Source organism: Lepidothrix coronata, unplaced genomic scaffold (assembly GCF_001604755.1).
Source record: "Lepidothrix coronata isolate B3197 unplaced genomic scaffold, Lepidothrix_coronata-1.0 Scaffold9, whole genome shotgun sequence".
In the NCBI taxonomy this organism is placed as follows: Eukaryota; Metazoa; Chordata; class Aves; order Passeriformes; family Pipridae; genus Lepidothrix; species Lepidothrix coronata.
In genome coordinates this window covers 5,309,124-5,336,522 of record NW_016690189.1, presented here as the reverse complement: position 1 = coordinate 5,336,522, position 27,399 = coordinate 5,309,124, and positions in this window count along the sequence as shown.

The window sequence follows — 27,399 nt, the reverse complement described above, 5'->3', positions numbered from 1 at the left end:
AGAAAAGAAAAGAAAAGAAAAGAAAAGAAAAGAAAAGAAAAGAAAAGAAAAGAAAAAAAAGAGACTTCTCAGACTTTATGATTTATATTTTGTTTGAGCAGGCTTAGGGATAGTAGTGAATAACTTGTTATTCTTTCTGTTAAAATAATACTGTATTTTCAATTGACCAACAGTGTGAATATTTTCCTAAAATGGAAATAGGTATTACAATAATTTACTTTGTGTTCACTTTCCAAAAGATTAACAAGATGACTGTGGTTAGTTAGTAGGAATGGATAGAAACCAGATGTCTGTTTTAACGATATTCCTAATGATGTTCAGGTATCAGAAGTTTTTACTAAACAGCAAACTGTTGTGCATTATAAAAGGTCAGGGTGGATACCAGAGAAGTTTTTATTACATTGACACTTTGAATGGTAGTCCAGTTTTATTCTGCAATGCAAATTAGACACGAGGCATATAGTAAGCATACTGTCCTGCATACAAAATACTCATTGTTAGCATCATAAAATTAATATTAATTTGTAACTAAAATTAAGAATTCTAATAAACATTTCAAGAATTTTAATCCAAAATTATGTTTGGGATACGGAACATCTTCATGATCTATTTCTCATCTGTAGTATAATCTGATGATATGTACTTTAGTAAGAAATGTACTGTGTCTTATCACAAATTCTTCTGAGAGGCTGTTAGTAGGTCTGTGACACTCCTTGCATTCCTCACAACACTGAGTCTTAAGCATTAAAAAAATCCCTCTTTGTTAGGAAGACTATCTCTGTGATGGATGACACCACCTTGCTCTTGATGTTCATAAAATTTCAAGAAAAGTATTTTGAGGCACAAGATTTGCCTGCATGCAAAAAAATGATGAGATCATAATAATTACTTTATTAGGGTCGTAGTCCAGCAAAGTTGGTAAACAGACATTTAATGGAAAGCAGCTGGGCAGCTCTGCTAATGTTGACTGGGCTTCCTTACATATTTGGGTGCTTGACTACTTACTGAGATTAAAGACTTAATTGCACTGCTATGTCTTCTATGTTTTCTTCTTGCCCAATTTCTGCATTGGAATGAGGATGTAATTAGGATGAAAGTCAGTCTTGTTCTTGTCAATTAAAAATTCAAATGAATTAGAGTCAAAGGAATGCAGGAAGTGGTCCTTGATAGACCAGCTATTTTAGTGCTTAAACAGGAGTTGTATTTTATTCATCGTTATAGAAATAAAGTAATTTAAAACTGTGATGACAAACCTGTATTTTTAATTACTCTTATGCATCACCGGTTAATTCAATTTGGTTAAGATAGCCTCAAGGTTAAAAGCAAAACTAAGCCACTCAAAACCCCCAAACTACACAACCCTACAGAATGACAGACTGCTGTGCTGATAATGTTAACACCACTGTTGTGATTTAGGAATGGTAATCCCTAATTTAGTGTTCCAGCTCAGACTCTCCAAACCATGCTGCCACTTGCTTGCTCCCCTCCTCCCCCTTCGGCTCTGCTGGGCTGGAGAGGAGATGGGTTGAGATAAGAACAATTTACTGGAAACACCAATGAGATAAAACTAACAGTAACACCAACAGTATTAATAACAAAAGTGCACAAAAGATAGAGAGTGATTCACATGCAGTGGAGCCATACTACCCCCACCACCACCACCAGAAGGAACCTTTCCATCCCCTGGCAATGACATGAAGTGGTATAGAAGAGCCTCCACGTCCTTGTCATGCCCCCTCCTGGTTACTGTAAAAAATTAACCCTGTCCTGGCTGGAACCAAAACAGTCACATCCTTTGTTCACAGAGATTGAATGAATAAAATATCCCTGGATCTACTCTTCATGATTTTGGGGCAGTGACACAAACAAAAAAGCAGGTTATAAATCTTTATTACTGATTGCAAAGATTATTTTTTGCCTTCATTTTGGTCACACTTATGATGATGATTTACTTGGAGGATGGAATGCTTTGATGGTGATTACCTGGGAAGAACAAGGGGCATTTTTACTTCAGTGCACAGGAATTTTTTCATAGCTTTATCATTCTACATAATTTTAACATTTAACATAACTCTATTTTCAAGATTCTTAGACTAATAATGAAAATAACTTTCATTTCTAAGTATTCAAATTAATATTTCAGTCTATATTATTCAACAGTTGGAGTTACTAATACTGTTTAAGTAGCTTTAAAGTTACTTAAGTAACTTAAGTACTTTAAGTAACAATTATTATTAAGAGTTTATAATGAAACTTTATGGAAAATAATGAGTCAAAATTATCACCAACTTTTAACATCTATGGATTTATTTTATGCTAATTTTACAGTTTTGCTTGTTTGTTTTAAAGTAGATTAAATTGTATCATAACACAAAGAAGGACTGCAGTAATTTTAACTGTTTTGGAGAAGAGATCAAAATATGGATTTGGCTTGACTGTGGCTGAAGACTGTGATTTCTGTATTTTCACCAACATCCTTTTCCTCTGGATCCTCTACCACGTGGAGGAGGCTGCAATATGCAGTAGAAGTGATTCAGTAACACTCTGATGGTCTCCTGTTTTTTTTAGACATAGAACAGCCCCTCTTACCTTCACTGGCTCCCCCCAGTACGTCTTGACTCTACGACTGGCTTCTGTACTTGGTGAAAAGGAGAGGCAGGAGTACTACCAGCAACAGAAGTCCAAGGAGCAAGTGGCTTGCCCCCACTGCATTCCCATCCTATGGCTCCCCAAGCCTGCTGATCTAATGATGTTATACCAGGTGGGGATTGCAGCGCACAGGAGAGGGAAACAGGAGAAAGGCAGTGCTGCAGGGCTACACTGAAATAGCAGCTGCAGTGCAGAAAAGGCCATAACTGATTAGAAATATAGAAATACATTTATATGACAAAAAGGTCCTTCCCCATCCCCCTCCCCAAGCAGCTCAGTATTTGTAAGAGATGTAGGAGATGTAAGCACCCTGTTTTGTACATGCATCCCAAATAGCAAAAGCAAAAACATACACCTTTTGAAGTATGTTTTAACATACACCTTTATGAAGTATTTTAAGCTTCAGCAACATCCTTTCAGGTTTATAGATTCCTTAACAAAAAAGTATAACATTTGCAAATAAACCATAAGAGTAATAAATATACAGAAATCTTTCTGGGCTGCCTATAGGAAGCAACTGGAAAGCAAACAGGAAAAAAAAGAGCCTTCTTTGGTTTTTCAACCCTTCCTTTGAAGTGTCATTATTGATTATTTACTACTGAAATTATTCAGGGCAGGGCTCCTTATTGTCCCTCAGGTATGCACATGTTTAATTGTTTCAATTACATTCACAACTTACCATTTAGAATTTTTTTCCAGGATTTAACTCTCTTTCTTCAGATGCTTGTCTTGCATGCCTCTGATGACATAGTTGTTTCTTTGAATTCTTCTTGCCTGAGGTAAATGGAATTTTCATTTCTTGTCTATTAAAAGTCAACAGTAAAAAGATTAAAATAAAAATGCTAATAAGAATTTAACTCTCAATTTGTACACCCTTCACTTTATCCAGAATCCTGCCTTAATGCACATTTCTTTGAAAAATTGTTCTTCTATGAACTATCTTTGCTGAAAGTAAGTGTTTTTCTTTGCTGAAAAGTTGTTTTAATAGTGCTGAGACTGCCCTTTCCTAAGTAGTCAGTAAAATGACATGGGCTGGTAAAGTACCTCTCAGCAGCAGATTCCCTGAAATCTTCTATTTAAATTAATCCCAGTGCAACTTTCAATGTTCTTGATCATTCTGTTTTTTAGGGAAAGCCTATTCTACAGTTAGGATAGTTCTGCTAATTAATGGTGTGAATTTAAAGAGCATTAAGTTCTTGCATGGAAGTCTCTTCCCTTCCCTCAAAGAGATGAAGCTAAAGCAGATTAACACTACCTGTCTTTTGAATGAGATAATCAGGGATGCATTTAGTACATTTTATATTCACTTCTTCAAATACCACAGCTTAATTTTCTTTAGAATAGAAAGCAATGTACTTGTAAATTCTAAACTTTTGATCACATTATGACTTTCATAACTAACCACTTTACTATTACTGTCAATTAGAAAGTGTTCCTAAACTGCTTTCTCCATTTCATCAGTTTTGTTCCCAAACGATATCAGGACACTATCAGCACCCTCACTTTATGCAAGTAATTAACTATTCTATTCTTTCCTGAACTCATTTGCTTTGCCTAAAATGTTTCATATCAAAAGAACATAAAATTCAGACAGTGATTGAGACTAGAGAAATGCAGATGAAGGGTACAATAGAATGGCACAAAGAAAAATTGCAGCAGCCACAAAGGGTGAATGGAACCAGTATTACAAATAAAATGAAAGAAAATTAGGCAATTGTAATTAAAATCAAAAGTACAGACAATGTCAAGACAAAGATTATAATCAATATCACTTTTATTATATTATCCTTGTAATGTAGAATTTTGTTATAAAAAATGCATTAAGCACAGGATGTATGTAATGGGATTTTGGTCTGAAAGCAAAGTAATAGAAAATATTATAGTGATGCATTGAATGAAAAAAACAAATGTTCTTTTTTTCTTTCAAAAAAGTTGGTCTCTCTCTCAGACATATTTCTTACTGATGGCAGGAGATTTTGTATGGATGTGTGTGCAGACCTGAAAAATATAACGAAATCCATGAACCGTGCAGTGGTCTCATGGTGTTGGTTATATTTGCTCTGGACCCCATGGTCATGCCCCCCCGGTGGGATTTCCAGTCTGCGAGCCAGTCGGGATCTGATTAGGGGCTCCAGGGGATGTGGTGGGGGGCTTCAGGGGTGCTAATTGGCTAATAACCGTTCTGGGCTGGACTAAAAGCTCCAGGGACTGGGATGGGGTGACAAGGCAGTGCACTGTCCTGCCTTGGCAGAGCTTCCCCTGCACTGCCCCCCCCCCGGTTATTTTGAGCCATTTATAACTTTAATAACATTTTCAGTCTCTCACAGATGTGTTGCCTCATGTTAGATTTGCAAAGAGATTTCTTTCTATGGAAAGAATAAATTATTATGCATTTAAACTGACACTTCTATGTTTCTTTCTTTTTTTTTCTCCATTTTTTTTTTTACTCCCTTGTTCCTTTAGTTCCCTAATCATCCATGAAATGATTGGTTTAATTTGAAGGTTGTTGCTCTTTCAAAAAGAGGTTACTAAATTTTGGATATATTTTCAGAAGCTAAAGCAGCTTTATGAGAAGAGATAAAATGTGATTAAAACTAATGCACTTTTCTGGTCAGGGTTCAAAATAAGGGGAATATTTGGATTAATAACACATAGGTCATTTTCTTCAAAATAATCTCATAGACCCCTTTAAAAGGTAAAAGATGATGGAAAGACAAAGTATCAAAGTGGTTTCAGAAGCTTCCACTGCAGTGGCTTTCCTGAAGAGACACTTCCTCAAAAGGTAGGGCCATTTTTTATAAACTGTTCACATACTGCTGCCCCTGTGTTTTTTTATGCTCTCACTCTCCTTGTTCTTCCTTTCTAGATCAAGCCAGCATGCCTCTTTCTGAATTCTCAATATGATTTTATGTGATTCAGAGTTGTACATTTATACAGAAAACGGGGGGAATAATGTTTCTAAGAATCCCTAGCTTTCTCAATCCAATCAAGTATGGATAATTTTAGGTTCACTGAAATTCAAGGGGAAAGTAGAACTAACAAGATACTACAGAATCAGTTTCCAGGAATGAGAGTAGTGTTTTGCACAGCTAATAATTTACATAACTAGTTACATTTTGTGGTAACCCTACAGAAAATAATCTAGGGAGAAATCTTTAGTTAATCTAATTTAATTGAAGTAGTACTACATTATATCTATATAGGAACGATGCCATTTGGTGAAAATCAATTATTTAGTACAGCTTATTCATACATTGGTGCTAAATTTAGAATGTGCTGATTGTGAAAGCTTTAAAGCTGAATAGAATCAAAGGAACTCATTTTATTCCAAAACTCTTCTATAATTGTTCAGGTTAGAACTTTGAATGAAATCTCTTTCCCTCTCTGTCTATGCATTATTCATGAAGGCCTAAAACTGGCCCTCTGTGACCAAGAAGACTACTCTTTTTAAATTCTAATGTAATTCTATTCTTATGTACTGAATTATGGAGTCATCAGATCAGCACCCATGGATTGAAGAATTTCAGATGATTAGAATTCTTAACGATTAGCTCCACAGTGTAAGTTCTACTTTGGTTCATTTGTATGGAAAAATGCTTCCGATGCTCAGCAAATGCCCTACTGTTGTATTTTAATGAACTGAATTTTAACTTCATATTGTTTTAAAAAGCTTGCCCCACCTCCCCTCCAGAATTTTTAAAGGAAAAGGAAAGAATGGGGATTAAAATTTCATCGTTCTTGTCTGAAGCCCAGAAGAATTAACTCTTTAATGGGGCAAAATATTAGATTAAGGACATATTTCTCTTATTTACAATTGGAAAAAAGGTACATGTCCAAGTGTTTCGAACACTTCCATCAAGATAGTTTCCTATCATAAAATGTATATTGATGACATTTTATTTGAAAAACCTAGATTTTATAGTATTTGATTTTTTATATTTTTTGTAAAACACAGGGTAATTCTTAACTTCCATAGCAAAAATAGCTTTTCTTTATGTATCAGTTATTTTTCCATTAAAAAATACCTAATATTTGTGTGTTTTAAATGTACAAAATGTAAGTTGATTGTATATGTGTACATAAGGTTTTCTATGTATAAATATACAAAATATATATATACAAGTAACAGATATACTTTATATGAAATTTAATTTAGATGAAATTTAATTTATGTATAATGTAATTATAATATATAATAGAATATGCAAAGTAGTCTAAATGGTAAAAAAATTTCTTTTCTTATCTATTTCAGTTTCCCACGTTAATTAAATTATTTTTTTTCTGTAGATTCAGTTTTTTACTAAAAAAAAGGTAAATCAAAAATAAGTTTTGTTTTAAAGAAAGGTATTTCTCAGAATGACTGAATCTACTTGGCCTCATTTATGTCAATGCAATTCTAAAGTTAATTGATTTGCATCAATGAATAGAATAATTGACTAAAGCAATTGAGAACAAAATTTCCTACTCTAACCTTCCTAGAAGTCAGTTTAATTTTCCAGTGTTAGTAATTTTATGCCCCAAGTATATTTTAAAAGTTAGAAATATTCAATTAGCTGTATTTCAGTGACTGTGATTTTACCTCTTAGTTTCATGCAATTATCTTTCCCTCCACAGTTTCTCCCCGTGCCCATTCCATTTCAATGTATAATCTATCCAGAAAGTACTGCTACACCTATTGACTTACAGATCATGCAGGCTGTCAAATATTAAGTTCATAATCAGATTAGGTGTTCAGTGTTCATAGGGAAAGCAATCATTTACTCCTATAAATAAGTGCTGAATTAGGCATTCCTTTCTGCCCATAAGACTTATGCTTTTGCCCAGCCTATACACTGTTTGCAGTGATCAGATCATGAAATAACACTATTAAGACTGTGTAAAAATAAGTGTGATGTGTTTCATGTAACTTGATTTTCTGCTGTTCAGCACTGTATAGCAATCATGAAGCTGAATATTCAATAGGAGGGAGTGAAAGTGAAATAGGGGGAAATTGCAATCCTTAGAAAATCAGTTGAGCCTTTGGAGTTCTTGAATTAACTGTTCCAAAACTGAATAAGGTAAAAGTTTCTATGCAGAAAGTCCTTTGTAACTCCTGAAAGTAAAGAATATTATATAAAATATGAACCAAAGGCTCTATTAAGTTGTTTATTCTGATGGGTTGACCCCAGCCAGCACCTAAGCACCCACCCACTCACTCGCTCACTTCTGCCCGAGCAGGATGGAGGGGAGAATCAGAAAGGGGAAAGCTGAGATAAAGACAGTTTGATAGGTAAAGCAAAGTTGTGCGTGCAAAAGCAAAGCAAAATAGGAATTTCCTCCCTCCTTCCCACTGGCAGGTGGATGTCTAGCCATTTTCTGGAAATCCTAGCCTTAGCACGGGCCAGTGTTACTCAAGAAGACAAGCACCATAATATCTAATGAACACTTCATTTGGTTTTGTTGAAATACCTATCTAAAACAACACCTACTGTGGCATGAGACTAAAAAGTTGATTCAGAGACAGATAGCTAAAATCTTGATACCTAAATTTTGGATTTTTAACCTAGATGAGAGTCCTCTTACAGAAATTTAATTGTTTCTAGATATTAAATCAATGAGAAATTAGATTGATCATAAAAAGAATATGTCACTATATATTATAATTTACAGAAGAAAGGAGCAGAAATAAGAAAGGAAAAAATGTTACTTAAATGAACTAAAACTTTAAAGTTTAAGTATATAAACAAAAAGATTAGACATTTATCCTCCTCATTTTATTTGCAAGATATTAAATTGATCTCATAAGAGTTACTGCTGTGTTTTTTTTCCTATTTCCTCAAATCTTTTCAAATTACTTCACAACTCCAAACAGAATTCAGATCCAGAAACACCATAAAGATCCAGAAACACCAAAAATTAGTGGGATATTTTTGAAAAAGTTCTTCTTTTTAGACAAAGCATAAAGGTACAGAAAAAAACCCCTAAAATAAGAAACTCAAGTTATTACTAGTTTATATTTTTTAAAATTATTTCACCAGTCTGGATTTTATTTTAACTTTTTGGTACCATCTTCCTTTTTTTTTCTTTTTTTTTTTACAGTATTTATTTTTCCTTCTCATTAAAAATGACTTGCTGTCTATAACTATTTATTTATGTTTATTCCTTTTACAAAGTTTTGGTACTGTTAAATGTGTATTAGTTTCCTCTATCTATTCTTATTTTCATGTTTAACAAAAAATTATTTTTTTCCAATTTAAACTACCTCTAGCTACTTTTCCTTTTAATCTTTTTTCCCTCCAATATCTTTCTTTGGTTGTGTTTCATTTCTTTCTTCTTTCCACATACAGTTAACATGAACATCTCTACAAATATCTCCCTTTTTTCCTCCCAGGTACTGTCTCCGCTTTTTCCATTTTTTTTTACTTCAGATATGTTTTCCTGTGATTGCTATTTTTGCTGATGAATAGATCATCAGATTGTGTGTTGAATGTATTCAAATTCCAATGACCTCTTCCAGTCTTGTACATACTGAATACTTAATTTATTCAGGTGTTGCTCCTGAATTCAGGCATCAGTGGGATTCTTCAGCTGCAAAATAAAAAACAGAACGTGATGGAACAGCTAGCTGAGATCTCAAAAATACGGAGGTAATGTTTGCAGACAGTCTATTTTAATAGACATTTTGAAATATTTTTTGTGATATTTTAAAGCAATGGCATGCTCGTCAAAGTTGTACAGCTTAATATCTTGATGTAGTAAGAGAAAAGGAGACACAGGATAGTTAGGTATCTATTACCTTGTCAAAGGAACCTTTTCAAAAAGATGAAATGTCTGAACTCTGTGGAAGTCTAGTTTCAGTTTTACTCTTAAAAGATAAGATCAAGCATCTGCCAAAATACATTATTCACAGTGAAACATTTCACTGGTTCTGTACTGTAGATACCTTGAGGCCTATATCTTCTGGCACTATAACTGCAGCAGCAGAACTGCCAAGAAGGAAGGGTTATTTACAGTCATTGGGAACAACTCTTCCCTGATGATGGGCAAGCTTTTGAAACTGAACTTGTATTTTGGAAAATGGAGAGAATTCCCTCTGTATGTTTTATCTCAAAGGATGGCAGGGAGCTGCAGTGAATAATTTTATTTCTCTGATTTTGTTATCTGGTGACATGATATCTTTCATTCTTTCTTAAAAAAAAAAATGAAACCCCTAAAAATCCCATCTAAGAAAACTCCAATTCCCCACCAAATTAAAAAATTAAAATAATTTTAAAAAATTAAATTATTTTCTTCTACATCTTATAATTTGTTTATTAAGCACAAGTTTACCTTCTTGTTTTTCAGTGTAGCAAGAATTCAGTGAGATGGAATGGATCCCGAACTGTATCTAAGTTGAATTTAACTCTTGGCTGTGGTGGATTTTCAAAATTTAAGAAACAGGTAACATCTATACATATAATTATAAAATAGAGTTTCCTCCTGCTTTTATCATCTGTATGAGGTATCATCTAAGACCTAAAGCTTACCAGAAATCTGTAGAGAAATCTGTAAAGAGACTCTTCAGAGACTAAAAAGAAGTAGCTACTGAAAATCCCTGGCCATTTTAGGAATGGTTAGCAACTGCATCCTGGCCAGGTTCTTCTTGGCAGGTCTGGCAATCCTAGAATGGTTAGTCGAGCCTGGTCAGGCATCTGAGCCCATTCCCCTAAAGTTTTAATGTTCTGAAATTTGTTTTCTGGTGTTCCTACTTCCTACCATCAGATTTTGTTTTTACAAGACGCAGAGCCTCTGTCTGTTTGTTATTTCAACATCAGCTACAGAGAGACCAGAATATCAGATATTTCTTAGAAACACCAATTAGAGTTCCACCCTCTCCTATGAGGAAAAGTTGAGACAGTTGGTGTTGCTCAGCCTGGAGAAGAGAAAGCTCTGTGGAGACTTACAGCACCTTTCAGTACCTAAAAGGTGACCAACAAGAGAACTGGAATTTTTACAAGGGCATGTCGTGATGGGACAAGGGTTAATGTCTTTAAAGACAGTAGGTTTAGATTAGATATAAGGAAGAAATTGTTCCTGTGGGGGTGGTGAGGCACTGGAACAGGTTGCCCAGAAAAGTTGTGGATGCCCCATTCCTGGCAGTGTTCAAGGCCAGGTTACATGGGCTTCAAACAACCTGGTGCAGCAGAAGGTGTCTCTGCCCATGGTGGTGGAGGGTTAGGACTGGACAGTCTTTAATGTCCTTTTCAATCATTCCGTGATCCTATGAAGTGATAGGTACAAAAAAAAGATGTGATTATTTTAAAGCATCCCAAAATTTCTTCTCACAGTAATGTGAAGAACTTTTTCTAAAATAATTTTAAAGTGATATTTAAGAGAAGGAAGAAGGGTGAATTCCCTCTCTGAGGGAGGTAGGTATAGCCATATCGCTAGCTAGATACACAAAGACTAGCAGTTCTCAAGCAAATCTGTCAAATGGCCACTAGTATAGTTTCGTGCTTGAACAGTTTGGCAAAGTAAAAAAGCAAGTACTGTGACCTTCCTGTCGTTTTTGCATGGAGGATAATTTCTGCTGAATATGGCTGAAAATAGTCAGGGTACAAAAATGTAGAGCATAGGTATCTGATCTCATTTCGTCATGATGGTACAAGTAGTGAATCGTATGAAGATTACACTTTGATTTTAATTTAAATGGATTTTACTGGTAAATTGGATTTTGTCATGCTTCATAAGAATATATTTCATAAAGCGAGCTGAATTGCCTACCTTTACAAATTGATATGGATCAGAAGAGAAACTTCATTTCATGCAACCTTTGAAATACCCATACAGAAATGTAAAATTTACTCTTGCAAGTCATCTGTGGTCTAATGCATTAAGAATTATTTTTATTTAACCAGATGCAAAAGTTTGCTTTATATTTACCATATTTTGTTTTATTTCCATCTCCAATATCAGGCAGTACTTTAAATATAATTTCTTTACATTTCTAAAAATATTAGCATTAATTTTTTAATTCCACACATTCTACATATGCCTCGATTTCCTGCTTTAATCCTATGCCTCATTTGATCTAAAGTTTTTCAAAGTAATTTCAATTATCTTTTCACTCATGGGATACTGAGTGTAAACTTTTTAAAAAACGTAACTTGGCTTTTCTGGAAATTTCAACAAAGCAGAATATGCTTGCTTCATTCTACACTTCTCATAGGATTCTGCATATGATTTTCTGCATTGCTTCACTCACACCATAAAACTTACATTTTATGGTATGCAAGTAAACATATTCTAAAATTATACAGCCACTTAAGTCTATTAATTACATAAGAATAAAACATAGATAAGAACACCTAAAGAAGTCATTTCGTTTCACGGAACCACAGAATATGCTGAGTTGGAAGGGACCCACAAGGACCACTGAGTCCAACTCCTGGCCCAGCAGAGGACCATCCCCAAGAGTCACACCATGTACCAGGGAGTATAGTCCAAACACTTCTTGAACTCTGTCAGGCTTGGTGCTGTGAAAACTTCCCTAGGGAACCTGTTCCAGTGCCCAACCACCCTCTGGGTGAAAAACTTTCTCCTGATATCCAACCTAAACTTCCCCTGGCACAACTTCATGCCATTTTTGCTTAAATAAGTATTTTCTTATAACCTAGGGAATACTATGTGTGTTTAAGTTCTCCATAGTATTAATATATTTTAGTATATTTTTAATATATTTTAGTATATTTTACTATACTATACTTATTTTATACTATATTTAGTCAGTATATTAATATTTCATGCTATTAACATATCTACTTGTAAATCATTTACTGACAAAAGTATGATAATACTCTCACATGTGTTAGTCTAAAACTACACATCTAAAATATATCAAACAAAAATATGCTTCAAAAAGCCTAAACTTCAATGTTGTCAAGGTATATTTTTAAAAAAACTACAAAACCACAAAAACCAGATATTACAGGTAGTTACTCCTATTGGTAAGGAAAAAAATACTGACAATCATTTAGAAAGGTCAAATTGTACAAACAAAGCAGTCAAACAAATAATGAATTTTTCCTCACAAACTTAAGGTGTATTTTTCTGACATCAAGCCTGTCCTACATTAATAAGGGTCTTGTAACATTGCTATGGAGTAAAGCAGTGTATCTTATGTGAAGAAATTTTAATAAATGTCAGTCAGTTTTATCTGATTATTATATCTGTTTCCAAGGAGATTAAAGTTAATATTTACTTTCCTTTAAAGAGAAAAATGAAAATGTATTCTTCTTTCAGAGACCACACAGAGCTACATTTGTGGTCAACAAAAATATTGTGAGTGTTGTTGCCTAGCAACCTTCATGTCAGGAAAATTATATTCCTGAGCTCGGTTTACACTGTAATATATGATTCTAGGATACCTATAAAATGTTAAAATTGACAACATTGCTTCTATAAAATTAATTCAGCATCCTATAACATATAGATGACAATTCTGATTCTAAGAGTATTATTTCTTTACTGAAAAAAGGCAAGACATGTAGATACTAATTAGTGTATAAAAAAATGTAAATAATCACATCACTAGTCACTAGGGAAAATACACTCAAGTCCATCATTAACATTGAGTTCTTATTCATTCCAAAAATTGTGTCATGGTGTTTGAGATTTTTTTAATTAATGACAAGTACTGCTGTCTTAAAGAAAGACCTTGTTTTATCAAAGTATAAGTATATGAGCATGTGGAAAAAAAAATGTATATATCTCAGTAATGTTAATGTTATTTATTGGATGAATGTGCCTCATTGTGCCTGAGTAGGAATTATCCTACTCAGCTTCTTACATTCATAGGATGGCTCCACTAGAAGGGTGATTATGCTCACTCTGTGTGAAGGCTTGTTTAATCTTCTATTTCATTTCAGATAAAAATAATTAGGATAGAAACTGTCTATATTTTGAAGAATCTTGGTACAGAGACTGGCACAAAAGTTGATTTTGTCCTCAAGTATAATCAACATATAAAGACCCCTTAAGCAAGTTGAACACTGCAATGAATATCCTACTCAACACAAATCAACAATACTCAAGCAATGCTTTCTATTTATCACATTATTCTATCATAATTAAAAAATATATAACTACCAAAACACTTTCTCTGTTACTAAAGGTCATGTCAATTGAGGTTTAAAACAGATCTATAAAATACTTAGTGTAGTGCTCTCTGTGAGAGAATATTTTGAATTGAACCTACAACTGCTTTGTGCATGAGAAACCATTAAGTAATAATAATAATAATAATAATTTTGAAAACTTATCTGAATTATATTTCTTTCTACGTAACAGGCTTACAAAACACATTTTGTGGTCACATTAGAATGAAGATATTTGGATTGCATTTGGTAAATATTTAAAGTCTTCTTAGTTAAACTAATAATTTACATATGCAAAGCTAGATGAAATTTGTCACTTCCTCTGAATCACTTTGTCATCCCTTTATAGAGATTGAATGAGACAAGTAATATGACCTTAGACTTGCTAAATAGATCAGTGTAGCAACAAGATAGTTATTCTGGCTAACACCAAGAGTTGTTTTGTGATTTGTCAGAAAGGAATCAGTGTTTCTTTTATGACTAGTTGTAGCAAAAAAACAGAAGGAGATAGACTTTACATTTTTCTATTTACTTTCTGTAAATCCAGTTGAACATCAGTATTTAATGCCACATCTTCTACATTTATAAAACTATATCATAGCCAAAGCTATGAAATAACCTCTATTTTAATTTTCTTCTTTTGATAGCATCACTCATTTCATTCTAATAACATTAACTGAGACCCCACTTAGCTCAGCTATTTAAAATATAGGAACTGCTATAATCAAATCCATTTAGATTCCTCTATAATCTAGGCATAAACCTTTAAAAAAGAATCATTTAACATAGCTTTTCCTACTTTAGATTGTTCTTTTAGGCTGCAATAAGTCATTGCATGCCTGTGTATTTCCCCTGGCTATAAAGAGAACAAAGAAGACTAGCTCAAACTAGGTACAACAAAATGTCTTATTTTATCTCAGGTAGGAATTACAATTATTCTACAACTTTGTTACATATGCAAGCAAGGATTATAAGCAATAAATAAATTAATTAGTATGTATGACTGAAAATAAATTTATTTTGTTAATTAGTGAGAAGCAATTGACATTTATTAACTTGCCTATCTTATACAAATTTCTTTCAATTCTCATTTTCCCCATCAAACCCATCTCCTTGGGTAATTTTTAATTTGAAAAAATAATATATTTTTCATCCAGAGCCTCTCATTTCCATCACTTATGTCCGCTACTACATTCAGTCAGTTGTTGGATTATGATATGATGTTTTCTTCCAAGGTTCATACTTGTGTCAAAGTTTTAACAAAAATTCAGTCCTGATTCACCAGAATGTTTAAGCATACACTTATTATTGAAATCTGTAGTCAAGGAAAACATTCACAAGCTTGGTTTGATACATATGCTTAAGTTTTTTTGTAAGAAATTTTAACAAGTGCTTGAAATGATCATCATTTGCCTACTCAAAATGAAGTAAAAAAAGAATAAATTAATTTCATTTAAATAAGATATTTCTAGACTGCCAAGAACATATCGAAATACAAAACTGTTAATTCTTAGAAAGGACCATTGAAACTTCTACCTAAATCAAATTCAATATTGGAGATTTCAAAACATTTTCAATACTACTAATTCTTATCAGACATTCATTACTGAATTCCTATGTGCAACTTAAAAATTTTGCTCTGATCATGATCAATCAGAAAGAGGGATTTACACTTATTATCGAAAGTGAGAACATACTTAGAGTTACCTAAGACATCAAAAATTTTCTGAATAAAGCAGTTAGAACACATTAGATGTAAGACTGCAATTTTTTAAAGAAGACAGAAGTACTCACTCTGCTTCATAATAAGACAGTAAAAAAGAGTGAAGAACTCAATAATGTAATGCTTGAAATTGTAAGATATTGAGATTTGTTAAATAAAAAGTGGGGGGTGGATGTTTCCTCAGAGTAAAATATTTTTATTAAATTTTAAAACTCCTGTGTTGTTTAAAACAGGACTGAAAATAAACAAACAAAAAGAAGCAGAAGTTGCCATATTTATTCTGGTTTAATTTATAAAGAGCTGTGATGCTTTCTTTCCTAAATTTCAATATTTTTTAAAAATTGTAAATGAAAGAAAATTCATGTTACCTGGAAAAAATAGTATACAACTGCAAATCTATTAACATTATAATTCCATTTTTTGAAATTCCTAAGCAGTTTAAGGTTCAAATCTGCATGTCAACTAAATTCAGGAAGATATAATAATCAAAAAAAAAAAAAGAGGAGCTCGATTGATTTCCATATGGTTGCACTTTGGCATAGATTTCTTGTTGGGTACACCACTGAAAAGGATCTTAATTGTTTATTGATTTAATTTAGGAAGTCAATTACCTGCTTTGATAGAATCAAATTAAGGAGTTCAAGTAACAACTGGTCTATCTATTTTTTCAGTAATAGTATCTTGTAAGTATAAGAGAGTTTCTGACAAGGCTTAATCCATCATGTGAAAATTTTTCAGTCACAAAAGTTCTTGTTAAATTGAAAGTTTAAAAAAAGCTAGTTTTTCATTTGGGACTCCACTTACTGTCAAATAATTTCACAAGAAATTGGACTGATTTGGTATCTCTTCTTATGGAAATAACAGTTTAATGTGGTTCTTTGAGCCATCTCACTAATTTCAATACCAGAAAAAAGTGGAATTTAGATCTTAAGAAGTCACATGAATTGAATTAAAAATGAAAGAGTTATATGAATCTCAGAATAGACTCACTTTAAATTTTAACTGATTTTTTTGCCTGAATTATGAAAGTTTTTAGGTCTGCGTTAACTAATATGCTGTTTGCAGTACAATTTGACTAAGTGAACTCTGTTGGTAGATTGTGTATTGGTTTAGGAGCTTGTTTTTAAATATTTTGCTAGGTGGACAAATGAGACAAACATCTCCACAGAATGTAATTTTTCCTTAGGTATAAAGGTAAGGAGAGCTCCAGCCAGGGCCAAGGGAAAGTACTTGGCACCCAAGGCATAGGACAAAGGTGCCCAACTCAGCTTCCTCACAGTGATTTCTCTCAGCAGTATGATTCACGGTGGCCCAGCTACACCATTAGCAAAGCTGGCCTTGAGCACAAGCAGCCATAGCCCAGGTGGATTAAGGTTGCAGTTTGATAGTCTGCTCAGGGCCCTAAAAATAACTTAATGTTTCAAATATTTTTCTTCACTCCTATGGCTTTCTTTGCTAATGATTCTATTACTCAAAGAAAGAGGAAAATACGTATTTTGTTGAGAGACATGCAGTGTGTGGAATGCCTCACTGGTTGTTTCACTGATGTCCTGTGTACACTGAGGTGCAAATTATTGGCATTTCTCTTACAAAAAAATCTGCATTAGAGAAAATTGTATTTATTTGGGTTTGAAAACTTGGAGAGAAAATCAATTTTGCTGGTTATGCTTTGTCTGAATGAGCTCACATAAGCCAAATAGTTAAGTAGCCAGATATAAGTTTAATAAAGGAACCATTCAATTACTCCTTAAATGCAGGCTGAATTGCATGATGAGGATTCTAAACCAGTCTGATTTCAATCACCTTCAGCAGTTCGTGTCAGAAGAATAACAAAGAACTATGTTTCTTCAATGAATGATAAATCAAAGGATCTGGTAGGCCTTTCATTTAATGTCCCATCCAATACTTGTTTCCATTAGTCAACAAAGAATAAGTGTTCCCTTTCAATTTATTAGCACTTAAAAATCTATTGCTTGTCCTGGTAAAGAGTGACAACCTGTAAAGAGGGAATACATAGTTTGTTTTTAGTTGTTTTTACTCCAACTTGGTTTTATTTTGTGAGTGTTAAACAATACAGAGAGCATGTGAAATAAGAACAGTATTGTTTTTTTCTGTTTAACTTTACTCCTTGTGATACCATAACTACCATGTTTCCATCTAACTTCTGTTTTAATGGCAAGATTAGTTTACTTTGAAGTGTGTTGAAAAAAGGCAGTAAAAACAAAAATACTGAACCTGTACAAGCCAATTTATATTGTTTCACATTGAATATGAATTTGACGTTAAAAGTTCTGAAAGATGAGTAAATCCTATTTATGTTTTTATATATATATGCATGTTCCTGGCATGCCCATAGGAGGGAGTTATTTGTCTAAGTATTTAACCCTAGATAGGAAGAATTAGAGTTTTTGTTCTCCCCCAGAGATAATTTTTATGTAAAATTTAATTCTAGTTCTAGACTTAATATTGTCAGACTGCTGTATTTTGAAAAATTGGTTATGAACTTTAAATAAATACAAGAGAAGATCTCTCCATCTCTTTTCTTGTTCACATTGTCAACTGATTTGCTCCTGTGGACTATTTAGATTTGAAATTTGTTTAATTTTGATAAGTCCTGGTTAAAGAGAAAAAGTTAACTTCTTGTTATCAGTATAATATCTCAACTGGTGGGGTCCAAAATTACACATATGTTCAATGTAATTTAATGAATAATAAAAATAATCATGACTAACTAAGTGTTGTGGTTTAACCTCAGCCAGCAACCAAGCCCCATGCAAGTACTCAGCCAATCCCCCACCAGTGGGATCGAGAAGAGAATCAGAATGGTAAAAGCTAGAAAACATGTGGGTTGAGATAAAGGCAGTTTAATAGGGAAAGCAAAAGCTACATACACAAGCAGAGCAAGACAAGGAATAGGTTCACCTCATCCCATGGGAAGGCAGGTGTCCAGTCATATCCAGAAGAACAGGGCCCCATCACAGCTAACAGTTACTTGCAAAGAAAAATGCAAAGTTTCCCCTTCCTTCTTCTGAAGATGATGCCATATGGTATTGAATATCCCTTCTATCAGGTGGGATCAGCTGTCCTAGCTGTGTCTCCTCCCAGATCCTTGTGCACAACCAGCCTTATCACTGGTGGAGTGGTGTAAGGGACAGATAATTGATAAATATATTAAACATGGCTGGCCCCAACACTGAACCCTGGGGAATCCCACTTGTGACTGCCCACTAACAGGATGTGGTGCCATTCACCACCACTCTCTGGGTCTGGTTGTCTGGCCAGGTTTTCACCCAGCGGAGAGTGCACCTGTCCAAGCCATGGGCTGCCAGCTCCTCCAGGAGAATGCTGTGGGAAACAGTATCAAAGGCTTTACTGAACTCCAGGTAGACTACATCCACAGCCTTTCCCTCATCCACTAGGCAGGTCACCTGGTCATAAAAGTAGATCAGGTTGGTCAAGCAGGATCTCCCTTTCCTAAACCCATGCTGTGTGGACCTCATCCCCTGATTGTCCTGTACAAGCCGTGTGATCTCACTCAAGATGATCTGTTTCATAACCTTCCCTTGAATCAAAGTCATATGGACAGGCTTGTAGTTCCCTGGATCCTCCTTCTAATCCTTCTTGTGGATGGACATCACATTGGCCGACCTCCAGTTGTCTGAGACCTCCCTGGTTAACCAAAATTGATGATAAATGATCAAGAGTGGCTTGGTGAGTTATTCCTTCACCTTCCTCAGTATCCTCATGTGAATCCCATCTGACACCATAGACTTGTGAGAGTCTAAGTGGCTCATCAGATCACTACTTGTTCCTGGATTAGAGGGTGGCTATTCTGCTCCCCATCCTTGTCTACCAGCTCAGGGGTCTGGTTGCCCTGAGGATGATAATTTTTTTAAGACAGGCTAAGAAGGCATTAAGCACTTTTTCTCATCCTTGGTGACAATGTTCCCCCCCGCATCCAATAAAGGATGGAGATTTTCCTTGGCCCTTCTTTTGTTGATAATGTATTTATAAAAACACATTTTATTATCTTTCACAGCAGTGGCCAGATTGAGCCAGACTGGTTTTTAACGAAAACATCCCTGTATTATCAATGCTGTTTCCAGCATAAAACAATAGTACATCCCCATTCTAGTTACTATGATGAAAATTAACTCTATCCCAGTCATTAACAGCACATAAATATTATGAATTTGAATTAGTGTTTTCAACAGTTTTTTCTTCATATTAAACTCCAGTTCACTTGTGTTTTCTCAACTGGATTGTGTGGGATTTGCCTTTGTGGACAAATTTATCTTCTAAATTTTAATAGAAAAGTTTGATTTAAAAAATACAGTAGAAGAATAACAATATTTTTTTATTATATAGAAGTAATGTAGGGAAAAAAATCCTCTCTTGGTACTGGTAGTTTGTATTGATATCCGAAGGATTATATGGAGGTTTTAAAAAAATAAATTATGAGATATTTTCCCTCAGAATATTTTGAAAATTCTAGAGTTCTTGAAGAATAGACTTCACATTTCTTTTTTTTCCTAGCATATTTTTATAACAGTCAAGTAGCGATAGTAGGTGATTATAGTTCTTAATTAGAGGCAATGAGAGGGATGAGGTACCTGAAGGTTTTAAAGAATATGATTCATTCAAAAGGAGAAAAACAACATCACCTCCTAACCTTTCAAAGTCCCCACAGATGAACACAGAGTAGTAGGTTAGCTAACAACTCTTAAAAAGAAAAGAGCGAACACCACATGATGAGATAAGAAGCTTAAATGGCTTGAATAAGGGGCATGAAAACCTTAGATAACAGAAAAATGTTAAAGAAATAAGTATGTAAATATTTCGGAAAGAAAACTAGATGACTTCAGATTTTTTAGAAATAAACGTTTCCAAGACAAATAGACCCTACCACATTGCCTCAAGGGAAAAGTACTGGAGTCAAGAGATTTTATATAAAGAAGCCTGGGAATAGACTATTGGTTTTTGAGGTAAGTTGAAAATTATATTTACCTAGCTGTGTCTTTAAGTCATGGAACTCACATTCTTTCTTAGCCAGGCAAGAAAATCAGCATCTAAAACATGCTGTCTGAAATGAATTAAGCTAATCTAACCAGCAGGAAATAATTCCGGAGTTAACCTAATTCTCTCATCCTCCTTACAGAAACCGATGTGCTGACTTTTAAAAATGTAATAAAAGAAATGCATGCAGAGAATTTTAAAATATTTACTCACATATGATGAACTACAGTGTTGTTCCAGGCACGAAATTTGTCAGTTTCTAACAGCTTCTCCCTCCAAAGGCTCACCAGGGCTCACAGCAGCTTTTCAACATTTTTATCATTTCAAGAGTAAATTGTAATCAAAGTTTAAAAACCTTTATTTTCCTGCTTCATTTAAACACTGCCATACCTCTGTCCATCTGTGAGCTCTGTCAACTATACTTACACAAATTTTAACCCAAATTTCACTGACATGTGGAAAAGTGGGTGTAGTAAAATACAGATTCTTCAGAGTTTTGATGTGTCTACAGATTCCAGGAAAACTGGTCATCTTGGGGACAGAAGAAGTGTAGAAGTTACTACCTCCATTCGGATTTATTCTTTATCTCATTTTAGAATGACAGAATAATTTAAGTTTGAACAGACTTCTGGTGTTCTGCTTTTGTCAGTCTGAAGAATTCTAATTTATGTTCTTATTCTTTGCCAGAAGTCCTTTCTCACCTTTCATCATTTGCATCGATGCTGTCTGGGCCTTTTCAAGTGGTTCTTTCGCCTTTTTGAAATAAAGGGACAAGAACTTCACACTGTATTTAGGGTGTGGGTAAATCATAGGTTGATAGAATTATTTTCAGTATTTGTTTTAGTCTTCATTCCTTTCCTGCTAATTAATAATACTTATTTTGCTTTTATTGTTCCCCACTGCATACTAAGATGATGTAGTCATGAAGATATCTTCTCTACCAAATCTCCAGGTAGTGGTTAATTAGAGAAGACTATTAGTAGAAGATCGTAGATCTACAGTAATCAAGGGTTCATTAGTTCTGCTGCTTGAGACCTTAGTGTTTAGAGCTGGGCAGAACTTCTTCAAGTATGTAATATAAATTGAAAATTGACTAAGAAGACTAGTCAGGTGAGAAATCCACATTTTTAAAGGCCTAAGGTTTGAAGGATGATTGTTTCACAGTGGATCGCCTGTGTCTTTGTTCCTATCTCTATAGAGTAGGATTCAATTGATCCACTATAATTCATAGGGAAAAAAAAATAGAGCATCAAAGTTATCAGATATTTTCCTTATATAAATGGAGAAAATGTTACAATTTTTATTTCTTTTTTTAAAACTTTCTGGAAGGAAAAGAAATGGATCTACTCTTTTATATTTTAAATATTCTGAGGCATTAATTTGAAATCACATTTTCTGCACAGCCACAGAAGTGGAAGATCAATATTTGAGAAACATTCTTTGAAGGCTTAGGAGTAAGGTAGTACTTCATAGGCAGTTCCAATATGCTTTTATACACACATTTTCATCATCGACCAAAAAAAATCCCAGATGAATTATGCCAGACGTCCTGCTGTTCAAATTCCTTTTCATTAATCCTAACCTGCAGATAAATATACAAGAGGGCTGAGATTTTGAGACCACATGAAGGATTACCTTTGACAGTTGCCCTCATCTTTTGAGGTGTTTGCATATGCTGGAAAAGGCTCTTCACTCTACTCCTAAACAGACAACTTTCTGAAGAATTCATTTCTCAAGCTCCTAGATTCTATCACAAGTAAAATGTATTGTAGAGAAGTAAGTGCATGCAACTTCTAGAATATGTTTAAAGCAAGTAGCAGAAAATGAGACAAAGGGGGATGCAGGGATATTGTAGTGCAGGGATATTACAGCAGTTTTGCAATTAAACAAAGACCAGTGTAAGAATAGTAAAAGTAGATTTTTCTAATTTAAAAAAGTATCTTTTTTAGATTGAGAACAACAGTTTATGAAATTCAAACTTTCAACAGACATTTACCTACACAGTCTTCAGCATCTTACCTGCTCAAACTTGGGACTGAGAATGAACTATACTGACTCATACCTTTCTTCTGCACATCAACACAGCAGACAAGTTTCTGTAATTTGGTTTTATGAAGAGTTTTTCAGGATAAATTAAAATATCCCCTGATAAGATCCCTAACCAAATGAACTGCCTATTTACTGAATAATGATAAAGAATTGCAAAATGCAGTCTTAGAATGTGTTTCTCCTTCAGTTAGGCACCAGTTGCAAGCTGATTTTCATAAATGTCTTATTGAGTCTGATGTTAGGTCTGTTTTTTCCCACACTCTTAAGAAATCTAAAGAAGGTAGAAAGGAAATATATAGGGCATGAAACATGTTCTGATTTTGAAAAATTTTTCATTTCCAGAAGACTTGGAGTTGTTGTTTTAATACTCGTAAGTTCCTTTCTCCCCACCCCCAACTTTTCTGTGCTTTAATATTACTTACTTGTAGTGAATTTGAAACTGAAACTTCAGTAATAATCATAGATTCATTTAGGCATTAAATGTAGGTATTTTATTGATGGTTCAGGTAGATTTGTTACATTTTTTATTTCACATATGACATTTTCACCTCTCATGGAAGACTCCAGTTATAATTAAGGGATGAAGCCTAAGTTCAAAGAGCTTTTATGTAATTTCAGCTACTTACATGAAGTCTGGCTTTAGATTTCTGTTACTGTACATAGAGCCACAAAATAAAAAAGACAATGTAATGAACAGATTGTGTTATCACACCATATCTTTAAATGTGTATGTCCAAAGGATCCATGGATATTCAGTTGCACAAATAACCTTACTTTAATAATTTTCTAGCTTGAATGCTTTTAGTTAACACTCTTAAAGTACTTAAGTTTTAGATTTAATAATGAAAATCACTGAAATTCCACCAGCATTTTGGAGGCACTGTTTCTCTCAGAAAGTTTAAAAGTCTGATCATCTACATTAAAGAATGAAATGCCTGCATTGTCTTTTGAAATTAGTTCAATGGGAGATGTTTGTTAATATAGGACCAGTACATTGACTTAATTACATGAGTTAATAATCATCTTAACATGTAAGTATACAGTATATACTTGAAAATTTAGTGGAATGATGGAGCATTTATTATAGCAATTGATAGTATGTGTCAAAGGCAATTAAAGAATGGGCCAAAATTATTCTCTCAGTAAAGTATGTGAGATTTGATTCTGCTGAAAAGTGGATGGAAATTAGTATCTGCAACAGGAAAAAACTCTTCTTTTGCTATGACAGTAATCAAACCTGAGAATTATGACATTTTCATGACTACAATTACTGTATATTCAGTATCTTCTCTGTTAATATAAGAAAACAGAAGACTGTAAAGTGTATTGTAAGAATTGTCTATAGATATATTTTAAAATCATTCGAGCCCAACATTGCATAATACTGAACAGAAATAAGAAAAAGAAGGTTTGACATTTCTGGTAAAAAGCAAATAAAATAAATTAATTTCTGAACAAAAAAAGTTGTGTGATTTATTTTGTTTTCTTCTTTCACTTAAGATAAACTCATGACAATATAAATAATGTATTACCAATCAGAAAATATCAACATGAACAGCTCACAACCCTCTCATTTGATTGTATAGAACTGTATTGTTATAATGTTTAATACTTATTTAACAGGCATTCCATTACTTAGTTGCAGATATAAACATTACTTGATACTAGAATATAATGGTTATTTTTGATAGATTCTGGCTTCTGTGTGTTTGTGCATGTTTTATACACAGAGGGCATTCTGAAGCTGTGAAGAGTGCTACCAATACTAGTGAAGCCCATAAAACAGTCTGTATGGCCCTGGGCCACTGATATCTATCCTCTGAAAGAGGCCAAATTTCTTCTTTAGATTTATTTCCTCCCATTTTTCTCTTTGACAGGCTGATATTTCTGACATCCTTTGGTCTTCCGGCAAAGCCCTTGAAAACAAGAGTTGTCACAAAACAAAAACTATTTTACTGTTACTATTCTTACATCATTTTTTGCCATTACCAGTACCATATAATACTTTTTTTATTTACCTAGAATGTGGACTCCTGCCGCGGTTGCGTGGGATACTATTCTAACATGTTACAGTCCAGCAGCAAGCGAAGAATAGTAACTTCTGAGGGCAGATAAGAACAGGAGGGCAGATTTCCAGAAAGAAAATGAAGGTTTGACTGCATTTCAACTGTATGTCATGGCCTCCTACTTTGAAAGATAGAAAATCACCTCAATTGAACCAGTTTTCCATTCTAGAAGCGGAGATCTGGCATTATCCATGTACTAACCACCAGAGACTTAGTTATGCTGCCAAATGTTAATTAAATGCAAATATAATGATTCAAATCCTTTCACCTGTTTTTATCCAGTGTCTATGACTATGTTGGAAAATAATTTTATTGACCCTGACTCTTACTTTACAGAAAATAAATAAGATTTTCTTTGTGACTATGGTTGGAGGACATGAAAAGCTTTGAGTTGAAAAAAAATCTGAACTCCTGGTTCATTCTGGTGCACTCAATCCTAGTGAAACAAATGTTAAACTATTTATATATAATACTGAAGCAGTTCCATCCCATCCCAGGAAAACAGGGTTGGGGAATCTTCTATAATTACATGATAAGATCATTATTAAAAGAAGCTTATAATATAATAATCCTTTTATATAGCTTTAAAGGTATCTGGGAGATTAAAAACAGTATATTTTGCCATGCTTGCTTAGGAAATTTTCTATGTTAGGCAGGCTTAAATAGATAACAGACCCTGAGGATAAAGCTGAATGATGTTTCTTTTTTACTTTGTAGTGTCTGTACAGGGAGAAAAACTTTCAATAAATATAAAATTTTTTGAGTGATATACAGCTCTTCCAACAAAAATTTCAAATACATATGTAGATTTATATATGTATCTTTGCTCATGGTTATCTTTATATGTATATATATATATGTATGTATATAAGATAGAAGGTAAAGACAGTTAATTTGGGGATTTTATAAGAAAAATCTAAAATATAGTACCCCCTACACAAAACCATTATAGGCTATTTACAGAACTCTAAGTGGACATTTTCTCAAATGTAATGTTTTAGCAGCAGCTTCCATACATATTTAAGCAAGATACAAAATTTACATTTGCAGTGAAAAAAAACCAGTGAGGTAGTACTGAATATGTTTATAAATTTTAGAGGCGCTATGGGATTTGTAATGCAGAATTTCAATATTTCTTACAAATAGTCCCTTAATTCTTGTCAAGAGTACTTTTTCCTCTTTTACTCAACGAGTAGTAGAATAAAAAGAATAGCATTATGTAAGCATCCTTAAAATTAAACCCACATATACAAAGTTCGGCACTGGAGTTGGAGTTTGTGCTTGTTGACTATGAAACGTTATACAATCTCTAATACCTCCTACATGCCTAATTCGACTACAGACATTTGAAAATCTTTACAAGTATTCATCTTACTTATAGTTTGACCCAGAGTCTAGTCATATTGCTGAGTATGTTACTAATACAGGGCAGGCTTACCTATTTGCTATGCAATTGGGTTCATGTTAGCAATGATCAAAGACATTTTAGAAAAAGGCGGAAAAGAGCTATAGACTTTATAAACTTGTGTATTATATATATTTGCATGGAAAAATGAAGTTAAGAAGGAGAAGGAAATGAAAAGTTGAATATTTAATATGTCACTTTATGAAGAAATCAAATGTAGGAAGAGCTTTTCAAAAGCACAAAGTGGAAACATTTATGCTGGAAGTGTACCTTGTGGTGTCTACTGGGGTGAAGTGTGAAAACCAGAATGAAAACCTGACCCACTAACTCTTGCGGCAAAATTCCCATTAACAACATTGAAAGGTGGACTTCTGTCCATGTGTGAAATGGGTTCTAGTCTTTCACAGGATCCAAAGATTGGATTCAACTGGCATAGCTCACCTTCCCCAAGGTAACCTCACTCTACATTAATAGCTGCAGAGTAGCCTGAAAACAGGTGATAGAATGTGGTATCTCATAGGTAATAGACTTTTTATAGAACATATATCCAGTTACAGGTTCACAGCTTTGCATAGTTGTCATGAGCCATAAATTCCACAAGAAGAGACCAGTATTAGTCTAACTGCACCTTTGTCTCAAAGATTTTGTGATGCCTTCAAAATATTTTACTAACACCAGCACTTCTCATCTCCATATGACAAAACAGAATTTAATTTTCAAAATATGGCAAAGATGGACTTCCTTTTCTTAGTTACACACAGATATAAAAAATTAAACAGGGATACAAATCAGAGTTAAGAATGGCAAAGGAAAAAAAGAGAAACATAGAAAGCGTGGGACAGGAAGAATGAATACATCTCTTAATATCTGTTTCTTGTTTGCTGGTACCACATTGCTGTTCCTTGTTTAAGTGGCATCCTGCAGTTCATAGTCTGACCAGCCTATTTCTCCAATAGATGTTTCTTAAATATCACATGCTTGGTTTTTTTTATGAAGCCTATAATGAATGAAATCGCTGAATTTGATAGTCAATATACAAACCAAAGCTTAAGATGATTTGAGGCTAAAAGGTGCAGAATATATGCTAAAGAACTGTGCTGAGTTTGGGCTAATCTAGTTCTGGGAAAGAGATGAAACACCGTGCCTCCATTAAGACAAACCAAAACAAATTTGTAGGATAATCTCTTCTGACCCAAGAGCATCTGTTCACTTACAACCTTGAAATGCTGACATTTTTCATTATTGTTTAGTTTCTTTTACATTATTCTTTCTACTCTACCAGAAGCGTTTGATTATATGATGCTGATTGTTAGCCCCAGTGGCAAACCTCCGCTACTGAGTGAGCTTCACTCCTAGTCTCTTTGTTGTGTCTCTCTA